The sequence below is a fragment of the Poromitra crassiceps genome, assembly GCF_964638095.1.
Source record: "Poromitra crassiceps genome assembly, contig: HAP1_SCAFFOLD_180, whole genome shotgun sequence".
Taxonomy (NCBI): Eukaryota; Metazoa; Chordata; class Actinopteri; order Beryciformes; family Melamphaidae; genus Poromitra; species Poromitra crassiceps.
Genome location: NW_028152200.1, coordinates 404,059 through 423,026, shown reverse-complemented (window position 1 = coordinate 423,026; position 18,968 = coordinate 404,059).

Genomic DNA, 18,968 nt, shown 5'->3' with positions numbered 1-18,968 from the left:
CTTCTAGGCTTTCCCCCCCTCACCATTGTATCAAGTGACATTTCCATTTCCAACGAGAGAGAGAGAGACTTTTTGAATTTTGTCTGTTTTAAAGATGTCAGGAAAGAAGCAGAATGATGTTTTCATTCTGGGCAGGGTCAGCCACCCCCTGCCAAAAAAACCTGCCAGGTCAGAGGAAACAGTGGAGGAGGCTGTGGAGATTTTACTATTATTTTCATTACTTGTGCTGGTCCTGAATAATGACATCACAACCACAACAGGCTAATCCTAATGTAGTCTTGGTGTGTGCGCGCCCGCGTGTGTGTTTACAGAGGCCATTGATGAGATTTGGGCAGTGCAGCAGTGACACCTGGAGGGCATCCAGGATCCACCACAACCATGAACAATGTGGATGTGCCATAGTAACGTCTGTGTGGGAGCAACAGCCTGGAAGAAATCCACAAAGCTTTGCCACAAATGATTCCAGGTACACAAGTTTATTCTGAATTGTCACAAATTAAACATGTGACTAATTAGGGCTGCTCGATTATGGCGAAAACCATAATCACGATTATTTTGATTGATATTGAGATCACGATTATTTAACACGATTACTCATTGACATTGAGAACATCATGCATTTATTGAACATTGACACTGGCTTTTCTTTTTCACATTGGATGTCTTTGGATTTGAGATATAATTGAAAATAAATAAATAAGTTAAAATAAATAATAAAAGTTCAAAGATTTAGAAATAAAATAAAAACTAAAATAAATATACAGTATAGCAGGCCTACTATGTTGCAGTGAACTGCCACAACCAACTGCAACTATTAATCTACATTCAATATGTTGGTAAACATCTGAACGAGTAGCCCTTAAACCTCACACTAGCCAAAATAGTGTCAGAAAATGACGTGTACACAGTATCTGTGATCAATCAGTGAAAACGGTATTTATTTACCGTTGTTTAATTAAGTGAAATGAAAACAGTCGGGACATATGTTGCCGACAGCAAATTTGTGTTCATATTTCATCAAAACTAATGGTGGTCTCGACCTAGTTTCAAGATGAAGACCAGACACGCTGCCTCACATCATATGTAATCCCAGTGTGACGACAAGTGTAATCCTAGTGTGACGTCCGTGTGATGCACTTGCCAATATGACGCCGGTAATGTCGTCAGTGCCGGGGCTATGATGTGGCAGATTTATAGTCGTCCTCGTTATATATCGTCCTCTTTCCCTGATCCTTCTGGTCGCTGTACCTGAGCTGATTGTATCCCATTCTCTGAAGCTGTGTTTCGCCCCACCCACCTCCCCAGTCCACCACCAATGTCTTGACTCCTGAAGAATCCCCCCCGGGGGGGGGGGGGGGGGGGGGATTCTCTATCCTAGTCCGAGCAGATGCCTCAAGAAGAGAGGCATCTTACCACGGAGTAATATCGCATTGTAAAGAGTGTCCTGAATCGATGACTGTGTTGCAGGTGGCAGGAGTAACTAGATGGGGCTTTGTCTTTTTGTTCGTTTAGCGTTATTGCTTGGTCATAGACCACTTTGTGAGTGGATTTCAAGTGATTAAACAAAGAGGGAGAGAGGTCGTGTTGCGGGGTGCAGCCACGACTGCGCATATCTTGCACACTGTGAGTTTGTTCCAACTCTGACTCGGCGAAACCGGTCCATAGTGTTTCCACACCACAGACGTTGTTTTACCTCTCTTCTCGACCAGCGGCTCTCTTACTGCCGTGGCTCTTCACATGACAGTCATTCACAACTCCAGCTGAAACGAAACGGTGTGCTTTGGGCTTTGGGGGAGGGGCTGAGCAAAGGAAGGGGTGCGCTTGATTTACAACACAAGACAGAACGAGAGTGACAAGAGCCGCAAAATCGGTTTATGTCGATTATCTTGTTTTCATAATTGTGGACACTGACAGCACAAATCGTAATCATGATTAAAATTCGATTAATCGCCCAGCCCTACATGTGACCCTGTCATTATTCTAATACTGTGTCAATACACAGTACAAAAACTTGCTGGGAAAAATGGTGAATGTGTGCGGTAAAGTTATTGATCCATCCATCCATCCTTACCTCTTATCTGGGATCGGGTCATGGAGGTAGCAGTTCCAGCAGGGGACCCTGAACTTCCCTTTCCTTGGCCACATTAAGCCAGCTCTGACTGGGGGATCACAAGGCATTCTCAGGCCAAGTTACTGATGTACATTTAAATGATCTTTGTTCTTGTGATATCACACATTACAAAAAATGATGGAAAAAGTAATTGTGATGCACAAAATGACAGGTAGGTAGGTAGGTAGGTAGGTAGATACTTTATTGATCCCGAAGGAAATTCATGTACCAGCAGCTCACATACAGTCAATAAAAACACACAGTAGACAAATTAGAAAAACACAGTAAAAAAAATATAAAAAGATACTAACAGACCGTGTGCAAAAGCCAGAACCTAAAGTGACCGAGTGCCTAATAGAGAACATAATAAATAAAAACAGGCAGGGCTAAAAAAACAACAACACACGCAGCCGAGACAACAGAGCGAAGGCATACATGACCTCACTTCCCCCGCTGGGAAGAGTTCAAAAGTGGAACGGCTCTGGGGACAAATGATTTCTTTAGTCTGTCTGTAGAGCAGCTCAGTGACAGCAGCCTGCCACTGAACAAGCTCCTCTGTCCTACTATGGTGGTGTGTAGTGGGTGGCTGTCATTGTCCATGATGGACAGCAGTTTGTTGAGAGACCTTCTCTCCGCCACCTTCACCAGAGAGTCCATCTCTCCACCGATCACGGAGCCCGCTCGCCTGATCAGCTTGTCCAGCCGCATCGCGTCTCTCACTTTGACATTGCCTCCCCAGCACACCACAGCCTAAAAGAGGACACTGGCGACCACAGATTCATAAAAAATCTGCAGGAGTTTCTTACAGATGTTGAAGGACCCCAGCCTCCTCAGGAAATAGAGCCGGCTCTGCCCCTTCCTGTATAGGGTGCCCGTGCACTCAGACCAGTCCAACCTGTCATCCAGCTGCAGTCCAAGATATTTATAGGACCTGACCACCTCCACCTCAACCCCCTCGATGGAAACTGGTTGCATGGGTGGCCCGGCCCTCCGATAGTCCACCACCATCTCCTTCGTCTTGGATTTGTTCAGCTGCAGCTGGTTGGACTGACACCATGTGACAAAGTTATCCACCAGGCCCCTGTACTCCTCCTCCTGTCCACCCCTCACACACCCCACGATGGCAGTGTCATCTGAGAACTTCTGCAGGTGGCACGTCTCCGAGTTGAACCTGAAGTCAGATGTGTCAAGTCAAGTCAAGTTTATTTGTATAGCACATTTCATACACAGAGGCAATTCAAAGTGCTTCACATAAAATGGTTGACAGGAAAAGAAAAGAAAAGAAGAGAATAAAATGGACATTTAAAAGCATCACAACAAAACTTAAAAAAAAGAGCATTAAGCAACAGGCGCAGCAGTTGCAGAAAGAGCTAAAAACTTATAGAGGACTCATTGGGTTTGCATAGTAGCTAGTAGATGTGTAGAGGGTGAAGAAGAAAGGAGAAAAAACGGTCCCCTGTGGTGCACCTGTACTGCTAACCACAGTCTCTGATGTGCAGCCCCCTAGCCTGACATAGCCTAGGTAAACCCAGCCACCACGTGACTGGGAACTGAGAGAGCAGGTCACGTGGGGGATGGGTTTACCCAGGCTAAGCCTGACATACTGAGGTCTGCCAGTGAGGTAGTCTATTATCCAGGTCACAAGGTGTGGGTCCACTTGCATCCCCGCCAGCTTGTCCCTCAGGAGGAGTGGCTGAATGGTGTTGAATGCACTCGAGAAATCAAAAAAGGTGATTCTCACAGCACCGCCTCCCTTATCCACATGCTTTCAGGAGCCTTGGGCACACCTTGTCACAGCACCGCCTCCCTTATCCACATGCTTTCAGGAGCCTTGGGCACACCTTGTCACAGCACCGCCTCCCTTATCCACATGCTTTCAGGAGCCTTGGGCACCTTGTCCGGCCCAGCCGCTTTCCTGGGTTTGAGTCTCCTCAACTCTCCTCTGATCTGGTCGGCAGTAATAATATGTGGGAGGGGAGTGCTGATGGCCTGGGCTGTTGAGCTGATGTGTTTGAGGGGGGGGGCTGATGGCCTGGGCTGTTGAGCTGATGTGTTTGAGGAGGGGGGGGGGGGGCTGATGGCCTGGGCTGGTGAGCTGATGTGTTTGAGGGGGGGGGGGGGGCTGATGGCCTGGGCTGGTGAGCTGATGTGTTTGAGGGGGGGGGCTGATGGCCTGGGCTGGTGAGCTGATGTGTTTGAGGGGGGGGGGGGGGGCTGATGGCCTGGGCTGGTGAGCTGATGTGTTTGAGGGGGGGGGGGGGCTGATGGCCTGGGCTGGTGAGCTGATGTGTTTGAGGGGGGGGGGGCTGATGGCCTGGGCTGGTGAGCTGATGTGTTTGAGGGGGGGGGGGGCTGATGGCCTGGGCTGGGGAGCTGATGTGTTTGAGGGGGGGGGGGGGGGGGGCTCATGGCCTGGGCTGGTGAGCTGATGTGTTTGAGGGGGGGGGGGGCTGATGGCCTGGGCTGGGGAGCTGATGTGTTTGAGGGGAGGGGGGGGGGGGGGGCTGATGGCCTGGGCTGGTGAGCTGATGTGTTTGAGGGGGGGGGGGGGGGCTGATGGCCTGGGCTGGTGAGCTGATGTGTTTGAGGGGGGGGGGGGGGGGGGCTGATGGCCTGGGCTGGTGAGCTGATGTGTTTGAGGGGGGGGGGGGGGGCTGATGGCCTGGGCTGGTGAGCTGATATGTGGGAGGGGTGGGGAGGAGAGGATAGAACTGGGGAGGGGGGGGAGGCGTGGTGGGTTTGACAGGGCAGCCAGTAACTGTTGGCGCTAGTGCAGGGCCGTCGAAACGATTAAAGAAGAGGTTGAACTCATTCGCCCTTTCAACAGTACAGTCAGCAGAGCTAGTGTTCTTCTGCTTGCAGCCCGTGATGGTTTTCATCCCATCCCACACACACACCTCCTTCATGTTGTTCTCCTGCAGCTTGTGCTCCAGCTTCCTCCTGTAGGATGCCTTGGCCTCACGCAAGCAGAGCTTAAAGTCGAGCTGAACCCAAGAATGACTTTTCTTTTCTTTTAGTTCAAATACCTGGGTATGCAGTGCACCTATTTAATAATGTATACAAAACAAATCACAACAATCTAATTTCTTTAGTTTTTCACACTTTTTCACATCAAAAGTTCATTTTTCAAGATTTCATTGATAACAGTAATGTACAGTTTGCTGACGTCACCTAGTACTATCAAATTTCTACCCCATTTCAACCAATCATATCACGACATGCAGCTGTCAATCAAATCTTCATTTCTGGATAATTTTCTCTTCCAAATGAAGTAGAAAATGGCGCCTAGTGCCTGTCATCTGCCAGAATTCCTATCCCATAAACCAACTACTAACTTGGCCAATTGTTAGAAACATGAACAAAAAACAAAAAGTATAATCTCTAAGAATGCAAAGAAATGGGGGTACGGTGGCGCAGTCGGTAGCGCTGTCGCCTCACAGTTAGAAGGTCCTGAGTTCGATTCTCGCCTGGGACACTGTGAGCACTGTGGTTGTGTTCCCCCCCATATCTTCAGTGCCCACTGCCCAGGTGGGGTATCTCGTCGTAAGGGCCTTTCTCTCTGTGTGGAGTTTGCATGTTCTCCCCGTACCCCCCAGGGGGTTCCTCCGTATATAACCCCCCCACTAAAAACATGCAGAAGATCAGATCGTCATCGTCATCCGACCAGTGACGACAACATCCGAAGTTGGTCCCCGGGCGCTGTACGAGAAAGCGACCACTGCTCCTGGCCTGCCCCTCGGAGGAAAGGACATGCCTGGATGGGTTAAATGCAGAGGACACTTTTCACCGGCCATCGTCAGCATGAGTGTGTTGTGGCCGCATGCATGTTGTGGTGTTCGTGTGACAATAAAAGACGGGCTTGTCCGTTACGAGAGAGAGTTTTTTTTTTTTTTTTAAGTAACTGGCTCGTTAAAATGCGCATTCCAGGGATATCGTATCGTTACAGCAGCGATAATGGCACGCGCATCCGAGAGCTTGGTTGTCAGGGGTTGCACTTCGGAGATTCCAGGCCGACGTGCTGCACTCTCCGCTCGTCAACATGAAGGCAGCTGGCTGCCTGCGGCTCGCTGAGCTCCACTCCTCCCGTCAAAAGGCTCTTCCCGAGGGGAGCGCCACAACACACTGAATCCCACTCGATTTGGAGGCGGAACACGCCAGGATTGGCCAAAGCCCAATCCAGTCCCCAGAATTGTCAAATAAAATCATCGACATGATACTATGACCCGCCTCTCAACCTGTCATCTTAGACAAACTATGTTTTCAGTCTGAAACGGACTCATTATGCATTACATTACATTACATTACATACATTACATTCACTCATTATGCACGTGACGAACAGGTTCAGTTCGACTTTAAGTTCCCTCTGCAGTACGCTCAGCTCCACCTGGTTCATGCATTGTGTGACACCCTCTATGTCCTCAAGGTAGACAGGGACACGCACATCCAAAGCTAGGCCACACTGGGCCTGGGTGCTGGATCAAAAAGGCTACTCACAGTAAAAAAAGAATGGTCCGCACACCAAAAGGAGCTCTCGTTAGGTTTTTTTATTATTTATATGCAAACAGCGTGACGTTTCGGGCCACACTGGCCCTTCCTCAGACGCTTTCTGAAGTGGCAGAGAGACGCCATCTTAAATACCCGTATCAATATACATGACAGATCACCAGGTGTTCAGCAATTAGTAATTAGTAAAGTTAAAATAAAGGTGTACACACATAAGCACTCATTTGCAACAGTTTTGATTTCCTTCAGTGCTTTCTTTTAATGAAAAATCACTGATTTTCCCCTCCCTATCATTGGGTATCTGTTGCTTCAACAAGTTAAACGTGTTCTGGTGGCTAGAGTGGCAGTAATATGCTGTCCAAGTTCAAAGTTTTATCATGGGGCGGCTTTAGCTCAGGAGGTAGAGCGGGTTGGCGGTTCGATCTCCGCTCCCTCCCAGCTGCTGTCGTTGTGTCCTTGGGCAAGACACTTAACCCTTCTTGCTCCCGATGGTGTGTAGGCACCCTGCGTGGTAGCCTGCCGCCATCGGTGTATGAATGGGTGAATGTAGACTATCTACTCATTGTAAAGCGCTTTGGATAAAAGCGCTATATAAATGCAGGCCATTTACCATTTATCAGGACTAGATTATGGAGAGGTGTGCATCTGTCTAATTTAATTTTTATGCCTCTTGATGTATGGTCATCCCCCCTTCCCGTGGTATCGAAAATCGATATTTTCCTGGGTATCAGTATCGAAGTAGAAATTCTAGTATCGTGACATCCCTAGTGTATACTGACCTCAGGTCTGTGCTGTCTGTCCTCAGAGATGTCCTGCCTGATGGAGGCGCTGCAGTGTGTGTGTACTGACCTGAGGTCTGTGCTGTCTGTCCTCAGAGATGTCCTGCCTGATGGAGGCGCTGCAGTGTGTGTGTACTGACCTGAGGTCTGTGCTGTCTGTCCTCAGAGATGTCCTGCCTGATGGAGGCGCTGCAGTGTGTGTGTACTGATCTGAGGTCTGTGCTGTCTGTCCTCAGAGATGTCCTGCCTGATGGAGGCGCTGCAGTGTGTGTGTACTGACCTGAGGTCTGTGCTGTCTGTCCTCAGAGATGTCCTGCCTGATGGAGGCGCTGCAGTGTGTGTGTACTGATCTGAGGTCTGTGCTGTCTGTCTTCAGAGATGTCCTGCCTGATGGAGGCGCTGCAGTGTGTGTGTACTGATCTGAGGTCTGTGCTGTCTGTCCTCAGAGATGTCCTGCCTGATGGAGGCGCTGCAGTGTGTGTGTACTGATCTGAGGTCTGTGCTGTCTGTCCTCAGTGATGTCCTGCCTGATGGAGGCGCTGCAGTGTGTGTGTACTGATCTGAGGTCTGTGCTGTCTGTCTTCAGAGATGTCCTGCCTGATGGAGGCGCTGCAGTGTGTGTGTACTGATCTGAGGTCTGTGCTGTCTGTCCTCAGAGATGTCCTGCCTGATGGAGGCGCTGCAGTGTGTGTGTACTGATCTGAGGTCTGTGCTGTCTGTCCTCAGAGATGTCCTGCCTGATGGAGGCGAGAGAGAAGAGAATCAGAAGTGTGGTGCTGTTGCTCAGAGAGAAGTGCCTGTTCACCGTCCAGTCCAGGCCTCGTCAGAGATTCTCCAGCCGTCGTGCAGGAAGACCTGGGTCAGCTGGAGTACAAGTTCCAGGTCAGAATATAGACCTAATTGGTCCTATCTCTGTACGATAGGGGGCAAATCTGCGATGTGTGATAACATTGTTCAATATTGCCATGATGATATTACTTGCGATAAACAAATATTGCCACCACTGAGGGGCCCTTGAACAAGGCCCTTAACCCCAACTGCTTCAGTGGAGCTGATCAGTGGCCAGCAGATCAGACTGTGGTTGTAATGGTCAGCTTCCAGGTATGAATGTGTGTGTGTGAATGTGAACAGGGCACTGCTGAAAAAGACAGCTGTTTTGGGGATTCTAGAGCAGAACACAAGACATCTATTCAGATGTGCGTTTACTGCGGTGGTTGAATCCCTGATCGTGTCTGCCTGGGCTGGGCTAGGGTAACGTTAGGTCAAACACAGCTGTGGATGGGTAACGTTAGGTCAAACACAGCTGTCAAGAACCGTTGCCAAACCGAGCCTGTTTGTTTTTGTTCCTGTACTCTTCTAAATAAAATTGAAAATAAAATATTAAAATAATAATAATAATAATAATAATAAAATCCGAAAATACAAAGGTATGAGCATGGATGCCCTCAGGATGTAACAGGATGATATGGTGTGTGTTTCAGGATCGCCCTGTAGGAGGAGACAAACAGGATGTCAGCCAACGCCCTGGCTATCGTGTTCGCTCCCTGCATCCTGCACTGCCCAGACTCCATCGACCCGCTGCAAAGCGTCCAGGACATCAGCAAGACCACCGCGTACGTCCACCCTGCTCAACCAACAGCCACATTTGACTCTTTTACTCACCTGCCAAGAGCTGCTACACTGAAACAACTGCCAAGAGTCTTTTTTTACTGGACAAAACAATGTATGAATTAGATTTCAGTATATGGAATCAGCTACTGTGTGAAACATCCAACATGAGAGCAGGTTTAGAGGTTTCATATCAAACTTGCTCACTCACTTCTACATTTTGTTCTCCTTCTTTGAAAACAGACATTTAGCTCCTGCTGTAGAGCAGCGTAGCAGACAGCCAATCAGGAGCCTGTTTGACACAGAGCCTTTCTATTGCTATGATTTGATTGGCTAACTGTCAGGGTGCTTTCTCACTCAGTGTTGGGCAAGTTACTTTCAAAATGTAATATACTACATATTACTAGTTACTTTCATTTAACACGTTGACTGCCAATGACGAGATATCTCGTCTTACAGAATCCAACCGTTGAGTGCCAAAGACGAGATATCTCGTCTTAAAAAAAAAAAAAAAAAAATTGACGGTCGGGCGTGGATCAACGCTCCCCCCGTCTCCTATAAAAATATTGGAAGTATTGAATGTGTATAATCTATTTTACCGACCAACTAAGTGGCGACAGTGCTCTCCCGACAGAGAGAAAGCCAACCAAAAACAGCCGCGGGAGGAAGCCATTCTCAAGGAAATGGCTTGGCGATTTTACAGTCATCAGTCACCAGACTCGCCCGAGAGCGGCCGCGCCAGCAGCAGCACACCGAGAGCGGAGAGCGGTGCCTGGGTGCTGGCGTGGGGGATTGCAAATTTGCATAATAGATTATGGGTGAAACACACTTTGAAACACCCGCAGAAAGGCCAGAATCGCACGCATTCCGAAAACCCAGAAACGAACGAGCCTCATTCTCATACTGTAGGCGAAAACGCTTTCACGCTGCTGCACACGGGCACACAACGGTGGGGGGTTCCAAAAATAGACTGGGTGGGCAGCATAAAGCCTAGAATCGCACAAAGCTTCATCAAAGCTCTCAACCGAAAATCCAAGAAACGATTGATCCCCATCCACAGTCCACACTCGCCACACTCGCCGACGAGGGGCCGCCAGAGAGGGAGGCTGCTCACTGCTCAGACAGGCAGGAGAAACTGGCTTGTGACAAACGCCACCAGACACGCCCACGGAGGGAGGAGTTTGAAGGAGAGGGTGTTCAGAACTATATTGTTCAGATGTCTGATCTCCGACTGATGCCAAAAATAAATGGTTAAAGTGACTGTTCTGCCTGTTTGATTGAATTTCACAAAACTGCGATTATCTCAGCTTCCTGTCTCAGACGCTGAAACCATGCTGTACTCAACGGCTAATATCTACATAACTACTAACTCTACAAACTAACTCTTTTAGACAGAGAAAGCACACATTCTATTAGTACTTTTGTGAACTTTGTGTTCACAAACTCCAAGCAGAAAATAATCCTCGGCTCTTGTAAAATGAGCCAGAATCCTCAAAAAAACCCTCTGGCAGAACCTACCTACAGTAAAAAAAAAAAGGCTGGCAGTGAATGTGTTAAAAGTAATAAGTTACTTTACAATATTACTGTCTCTGTAGAGTAACTCGTTACTTATTACACTACATTTGCATTACTTTTACCAAAACTACAGCAGCAGCAGAATGACATTGAACCAGAACCATTCCGAAAAATAATTTCAACCGCCTTGAAGTCAGTGTAAACAATCCAAAATTCTAAATGTTATCCTTTTCATTTTGCTATTGTCATCTATAGTGGTTATTTGCATAAAAACACAGTTTGATTAGGAAATTATTGTATCTTTTTTTAAATATGTGCTTTGATTTAATAAAATTGAACTCAATTTGTAACTTGAGTTACTTGACAAAGTAACTAAAGTAAAACACTAATGAGGGTTTCCAACTTCCATGATTGGAATTTGCCAGTTACCAGCCGGGTGACATTGATTTATCCTCCAAAGACAGCTTTTACCTCTTGAGTGTTACTTTCAGACCCTGCTCCATTGTCTACTGTCCTTTGCTAAACCACTTCTATCACTTCATCATATTCTGTTGTGTTCCATGCTAAACATGCTCTCCTCTGTAGGTGTGTGGAGCTGATCATTCTGTTGTTTCATGCTAAACATGCTCTCCTCTGTAGGTGTGTCGAGCTGATCATTCTGTTGTGTTTCATGCTAAACATGTTCTCCTCTGTAGGTGTGTGGAGCTGATCATTCTGTTGTTTCATGCTAAACATGCTCTCCTCTGTAGGTGTGTGGAGCTGATCATTCTGTTGTGTTTCATGCTAAACATGCTCTCCTCTGTAGGTGTGTGGAGCTGATCATTCTGTTGTGTTCCATGCTAAACATGTTCTCCTCTGTAGGTGTGTGGAGCTGATCATTCTGTTGTGTTTCATGCTAAACATGCTCTCCTCTGTAGGTGTGTGGAGCTGATCATTCTGTTGTGTTTCATGCTAAACATGTTCTCTGTAGGTGTGTGGAGCTGATCATTCTGTTGTGTTCCATGCTAAACATGTTCTCCTCTGTAGGTGTGTGGAGCTGATCATTCTGTTGTGTTTCATGCTAAACATGTTCTCCTCTGTAGGTGTGTGGAGCTGATCATTCTGTTGTGTTCCATGCTAAACATGCTCTCCTCTGTAGGTGTGTGGAGCTGATCATTCTGTTGTTTCATGCTAAACATGTTCTCCTCTGTAGGTGTGTGGAGCTGATCATTCTGTTGTGTTTCATGCTAAACATGCTCTCCTCTGTAGGTGTGTGGAGCTGATCATTCTGTTGTGTTCCATGCTAAACATGTTCTCCTCTGTAGGTGTGTGGAGCTGATCATTCTGTTGTTTCATGCTAAACATGTTCTCCTCTGTAGGTGTGTGGAGCTGATCATTCTGTTGTGTTTCATGCTAAACATGCTCTCCTCTGTAGGTGTGTGGAGCTGATCATTCTGTTGTGTTCCATGCTAAACATGTTCTCCTCTGTAGGTGTGTGGAGCTGATCATTCTGTTGTTTCATGCTAAACATGTTCTCCTCTGTAGGTGTGTGGAGCTGATCATTCTGTTGTGTTTCATGCTAAACATGCTCTCCTCTGTAGGTGTGTGGAGCTGATCATTCTGTTGTTTCATGCTAAACATGCTCTCCTCTGTAGGTGTGTGGAGCTGATCATTCTGTTGTTTCATGCTAAACATGTTCTCCTCTTTAGGTGTGTGGAGCTGATCATTCTGTTGTGTTTCATGCTAAACATGCTCTCCTCTGTAGGTGTGTGGAGCTGATCATTCTGTTGTGTTTCATGCTAAACATGCTCTCCTCTGTAGGTGTGTGGAGCTGATCATTCTGTTGTGTTTCATGCTAAACATGCTCTCCTCTGTAGGTGTGTGGAGCTGATCATTCTGTTGTGTTCCATGCTAAACATGCTCTCCTCTGTAGGTGTGTGGAGCTGATCATTCTGTTGTTTCATGCTAAACATGCTCTCCTCTGTAGGTGTGTGGAGCTGATCATTCTGTTGTTTCATGCTAAACATGTTCTCCTCTGTAGGTGTGTGGAGCTGATCATTCTGTTGTTTCATGCTAAACATGTTCTCCTCTTTAGGTGTGTGGAGCTGATCATTCTGTTGTGTTTCATGCTAAACATGTTCTCTGTAGGTGTGTGGAGCTGATCATTCTGTTGTGTTCCATGCTAAACATGTTCTCCTCTGTAGGTGTGTGGAGCTGATCATTCTGTTGTTTCATGCTAAACATGTTCTCCTCTGTAGGTGTGTGGAGCTGATCATTCTGTTGTGTTTCATGCTAAACATGCTCTCCTCTGTAGGTGTGTGGAGCTGATCATTCTGTTGTGTTTCATGCTAAACATGCTCTCCTCTGTAGGTGTGTGGAGCTGATCATTCTGTTGTGTTTCATGCTAAACATGCTCTCCTCTGTAGGTGTGTGGAGCTGATCATTCTGTTGTGTTTCATGCTAAACATGCTCTCCTCTGTAGGTGTGTGGAGCTGATCATTCTGTTGTGTTCCATGCTAAACATGCTCTCCTCTGTAGGTGTGTGGAGCTGATCATTCTGTTGTGTTCCATGCTAAACATGCTCTCCTCTGTAGGTGTGTGGAGCTGATCATTCTGTTGTGTTCCATGCTAAACATGCTCTCCTCTGTAGGTGTGTGGAGCTGATCATTCTGTTGTGTTTCATGCTAAACATGCTCTCCTCTGTAGGTGTGTGGAGCTGATCATTCTGTTGTGTTCCATGCTAAACATGTTCTCCTCTGTAGGTGTGTGGAGCTGATCATTCTGTTGTGTTTCATGCTAAACATGCTCTCCTCTGTAGGTGTGTGGAGCTGATCATTCTGTTGTGTTTCATGCTAAACATGTTCTCCTCTGTAGGTGTGTGGAGCTGATCATTCTGTTGTGTTTCATGCTAAACATGTTCTCCTCTGTAGGTGTGTGGAGCTGATCATTCTGTTGTGTTTCATGCTAAACATGCTCTCCTCTGTAGGTGTGTGGAGCTGATCATCAACGAGCAGATGCGCAAGTACAAGGCTCGTCTGAAGGACATCAGCAGTCTGGAGTTTGCAGAAGAGCAGACTGACGGTAAGACTCGGGCACAACATCTGGATACCTCTAGAGGGGCTTATTCAAAGGAAGCAATGTAGCGATAGTCCTGTTGGGATATGTTTGTGGTGACAGCTGATGAGTTGATGTGATCAGATCCATTAAGTTCAGACAGTAGGGCTAAATGTGTGAGTTATACTGTAGCTGTAGACAGTAGACAGTAGACAGTAGACAGTAGACAGTAGACAGTAGACAGTAGACAGTAGCAGCATTCAGATGGATGGACGGACGGATGCATAGTCACAAATATGTTGAGATTTTATTTTCTATTTTTAACATTAGATTTAACATTCATGTATAACACATCTAACCTTGCAAGGCAGCAGGATTTACATAAGATCATGAGATCAGATCACACAAACCATCTGGCAGTGTCAGGTGGTCACACCTCATAAGATGCATACGATTTGACACGGAGTTACGCATAATCCATACTGTCACTGCTTGTGGTGGAGGTCATAATCCATACTGTCACTGCTTGTGGTGGAGGTCATAATCCATACTGTCACTGCTTGAGGTGGAGGTCATAATCCATACTGTCACTGCTTGAGGTGGAGGTCATAATCCATCTTCTTCTTCTTCTTCTTCTTTCGTGTATCGTCATTCATATATCCAGCTTTGTGTCGTGTAGCCATGCCCTCGTCTCAGGTCCCACTCGGAAGAGGCCCTCCTCTGAAGGTGGTCTATGCAGGGGACAGGTGGTGATCACGTGGTTGGCAGTCTGCTCAGGCTCCCCGCACTCACACGCTGCACTGTCGGTTAGGCCCCACTTCTTCATGGACGCTTTGAAGCAGCCAACCCCTGTGCGAAGGCGGTTCAGGAGGGTCCATTGCCGGCGAGGTAGGTCTTCTCCTTCAACGCCACCTCCAGGATCCTGGATGTAATGGTGTAGGCGTGTCTGTCCTGTCGACTCCCACTCCTGCTTCCATGCCGCCGCCAGCCAGGCTTTGGTTGGCAGATCCTCCGGGATGGAATTAAGCATCTCTTGCGCGGCCTGGTTGTATGAGTGGCGGGACTTGAGTCTGCTTGGAGGTATTGCCATGGTGGTGGTTTCATGGAGGAGGTGCCAGCTGTGTTCCTTGGCTTTCCTTGCCAGGGCGAGGGTAGCGGCCTCTCGCCGTAGGCCGGCTGGCGCTATTCCTGCTAGGGCTGGCAGGTAGAACACGGGGGTGGGTTTTAGGCAGCCAGTGATGATCCGGAGTGCATTATTGATGGCCGTGTCGACCTTCTTGGCATGTGGGCTTCTGCTCCAGGTTGGGGCACAGTACTCGGCTGCAGAGAAAACGAGGGCTTGTGTGGAGATACGTAAAACCTTGGCCGAGGCCCCCCAGGTTGTGCCAGCAAGGCGCAACCTGGTCATAAGGTCATAATCCATACTGTCACTGCTTGTGGTGGAGGTGGAGGTCATAATCCATACTGTCACTGCTTGAGGTGGAGGTGGAGGTCATAATCCATACTGTCACTGCTTGAGGTGGAGGTCATAATCCATACTGTCACTGCTTGAGGTGGAGGTCATAATCCATACTGTCACTGCTTGAGGTGGAGGTCATAATCCATACTGTCACTGCTTGTGGTGGAGGTCATAATCCATACTGTCACTGCTTGTGGTGGAGGTGGAGGTCATAATCCATACTGTCACTGCTTGAGGTGGAGGTCATAATCCATACTGTCACTGCTTGTGGTGGAGGTGGAGGTCATAATCCATACTGTCACTGCTTGTGGTGGAGGTGGAGGTCATAATCCATACTGTCACTGCTTGAGGTGGAGGTCATAATCCATACTGTCACTGCTTGTGGTGGAGGTGGAGGTCATAATCCATACTGTCACTGCTTGAGGTGGAGGTCATAATCCATACTGTTACTGCTTGAGGTGGAGGTGGAGGTCATAATCCATACTGTCACTGCTTGAGGTGGAGGTCATAATCCATACTGTCACTGCTTGTGGTGGAGGTCATAATCCATACTGTCACTGCTTGTGGTGGAGGTGGAGGTCATAATCCATACTGTCACTGCTTGAGGTGGAGGTCATAATCCATACTGTCACTGCTTGTGGTGGAGGTCATAATCCATACTGTCACTGCTTGTGGTGGAGGTGGAGGTCATAATCCATACTGTCACTGCTTGTGGTGGAGGTCATAATCCATACTGTCACTGCTTGTGGTGGAGGTCATAATCCATACTGTCACTGCTTGTGGTGGAGGTGGAGGTCATAATCCATACTGTCACTGCTTGAGGTGGAGGTCATAATCCATACTGTCACTGCTTGTGGTGGAGGTGGAGGTCATAATCCATACTGTCACTGCTTGAGGTGGAGGTCATAATCCATACTGTCACTGCTTGTGGTGGAGGTGGAGGTCATAATCCATACTGTCACTGCTTGAGGTGGAGGTGGAGGTCATAATCCATACTGTCACTGCTTGAGGTGGAGGTCATAATCCATACTGTCACTGCTTGAGGTGGAGGTCATAATCCATACTGTCACTGCTTGTGGTGGAGGTGGAGGTTTGTCTGCTTGTTCCAAACTGTAACTCCCCCATTCCTCCCAGCCCTCGTTTAAATGACGACACAACAGTGATCAGCTGCATGAGAGGCTGGCATGGCTTCCCCAAGGCCATGACGGGACTTCATTTCTCTCTGTTCCTTTGCATCTTACACGCACGCACACACACACACACACACACACACACACACACACACACTAGAGCTGGGTATTGGTTCAAATTTCAAGAATCAATTTGATTCCGATTCACAAGGTTGCGAATCGATTAATCCCGATTCGATTAATTTCAATATCGATTTGGTTAGTGATACCAAAACGTGTTTTTTGAGCTGTAACCTGAATTATATGACTGTCCAGTTATGTAACACAGGGGTTCCCAACCTTTTTTGCGCCAAGTAGATACATAGGGAGGAAAAAAGTTGCGGACCGGTTGTCAATTTTAATATATTTACTCACCTGGGTGGTGACGAAGGGTAAATAACAGCCTTTTCATCTGTCAATAAAGACACTTTCACAATTATGTACAGTGATTTGATTTCAGCCTATATAATTTCTAAAAGTAGATATTAATGATCAAACATTTCCATTTATGTAGCCTACAGTATTTATGTTTTTGTTTCAACTACAAACATAAATAAACGTCAACTTGAAACTATGTTTCAACTACCACACACAGCATAATATTTTAGCCTGTTTAAAAAAAAAAAAAAAAAATCGATCTCTGGACATATGAATCGATATCAAAGGATTAAAATAAAAATCTATTAAAAATCTGAGAATGGATTTTTTGAACCCAGCCCTAACACACACACACACGCAAACACGCAAACAGCCCACAAAGGGGACTCAAGGGAGATCACCTTAAAAAAAATGGACCCAAACACAAATAATCCAGCTCAAAGCTCCATGTTCCACCCTCAACAAAGGATTAAGCCCATTTAGGATAGAGTCCAACAAAACAAGACCTAAATCAAACAATGTACTGCTGTAAAGTGAATGACACAATTGACCTCATCAGGAACCACATAACTAGAAATTAATTTCTCTCACAAGCAATTGACATTGTGAAGAACTGTGACATGGAAAAAAGCAATCTTCTAATGCAACTGCAGTGAAAAATAGCCACAGCACGAGTTAGGCTACTAGCCCAGGTACTTCAACAAGGACCTAATGAAAATAGCACTCTCCAAGGCAGTGGTTCTCAAGCTTTTTCACATCAAGGACCCCTAAACTAGCACAATTAGATCTGATCAGATTTTTGCTTTCAGATGTTTTATTACAGAAAGTTTATGAAACCCTTCTTCTCGTGATTGTGTGTGTGTGTGTGTGTGTGCGTGCGTGCGTGCGTGTGTGTGCATGTGTGTGTGTGTGCGTCCGTGCGTGTCTTTGTGTGTGTGTGTGTGTGTGTGTGCGTACGTGCTCGTGTCCGCATGTGTGTGTGATCTCCCAGAGCAAAGCCCGTGTTCGGCGAAGCAGCAGCACTCACACCACCTCGCCGCCTCTCAGCCCCAGGATGCCCCTGGTGGTGGATGGAGAGAGTGCCGGAGGAGGCAGTGTAGGAGGAGGAGAGGATGCAGCGGAGGGGGCGGGGCTTAGCGAGCAGCAGCAGCAACTGGCCATGCAGCAGGAGGAGCGCGTCCTCACAGAGCAGATGGAGAGTCTGCAGAAAGAGAAGTAAGACGTCTTCTTGGTTCAACATGGCCACTATTGACTAAAGCGTGTCCACAACTGCTCAAGGAGGCTTTTATAGGACCAATCAGCGTGATGTCACAATCTCCGGAAATGTAGAACCTCGCAGCAGTTAACTAGTATGAGTTGTGCCAAACAAACATTAATATCTCAAAAACTATAAATCACATCGCTTATATTTTGACATTCTGAGTGAGAGCAGAAGTAGCTCAAGAGTTTGATGTAAAATATATGCATGTCGTGTTAAAGTTGTGTGAACTGTCGCAGTTTTTAAAATGTAAACCGCACCGCTGGCTAGAGTGAGGCGTTCAAGCTCAGGCTCCATAGGGTCCCATTGCCGTTTCCACCCAGTGACGCCGTTTATTTACAAAAATGCTGCTCGGCTGATCCCTCGTATACAGCTTGGGTACAAATATGAATTGCTGGTGTTCATATTTGGAAGCCTAGGCAATGTCCACAGGTGGCCTGCAGATGGCAGAATTGCCCAAACCAAAAGCTAATGCCTACTTCCTGCTTCAGCACTGTACCAGAAATTTTCATCCGCCATTTATTTTCCCATAGACATTTCATAAAATGCGTATAAAAACAGTTTTACTGGTTCAAACCCAACGGTTCAGATATATTTAGAAATAGGAGAGATCACATAACATTTCACTGGGACCAAAACGTAAAAGAATGCGGGTTTAAAGAAAATATTTTGTCTGTTTTTTTTTTAGTTTTGGTCCAAGTGAAATGTTCTATAGTCTCTCCCGATTATAGCATGAACTGAACCATTTGGTTCAACGAAGTGCAACTATTTTATACGCATTTTACGAAATGTCTATGGGAAAATAAATGGCGGATGAAGATCTCTGGTACAGTGCTGAAGCATTAGATATATGTGTTGTTCTGATATTTTCAGTGTTTGTGCATCTATGGCCATGTTTAGACGACAATGCTCTCTGCATAAAACAGCAAACTGTCATTGCGTTCTGGCCTTTGATTCTGCGTTTATACACAGTGTTTGTGATAACGATTCACGTGCAGACTGAAGCCACTCTCTGAGCAGTGTCATGTGAGCCAGAATAAAATGCAGACTTCTGGTTAAAACCTTCACAATAATGGCAATTAAATAAACGAATAGCCTTATTGATGCATGTTGCAACATTTTTTTGTGTGTGATCCAACATACACAGAACACA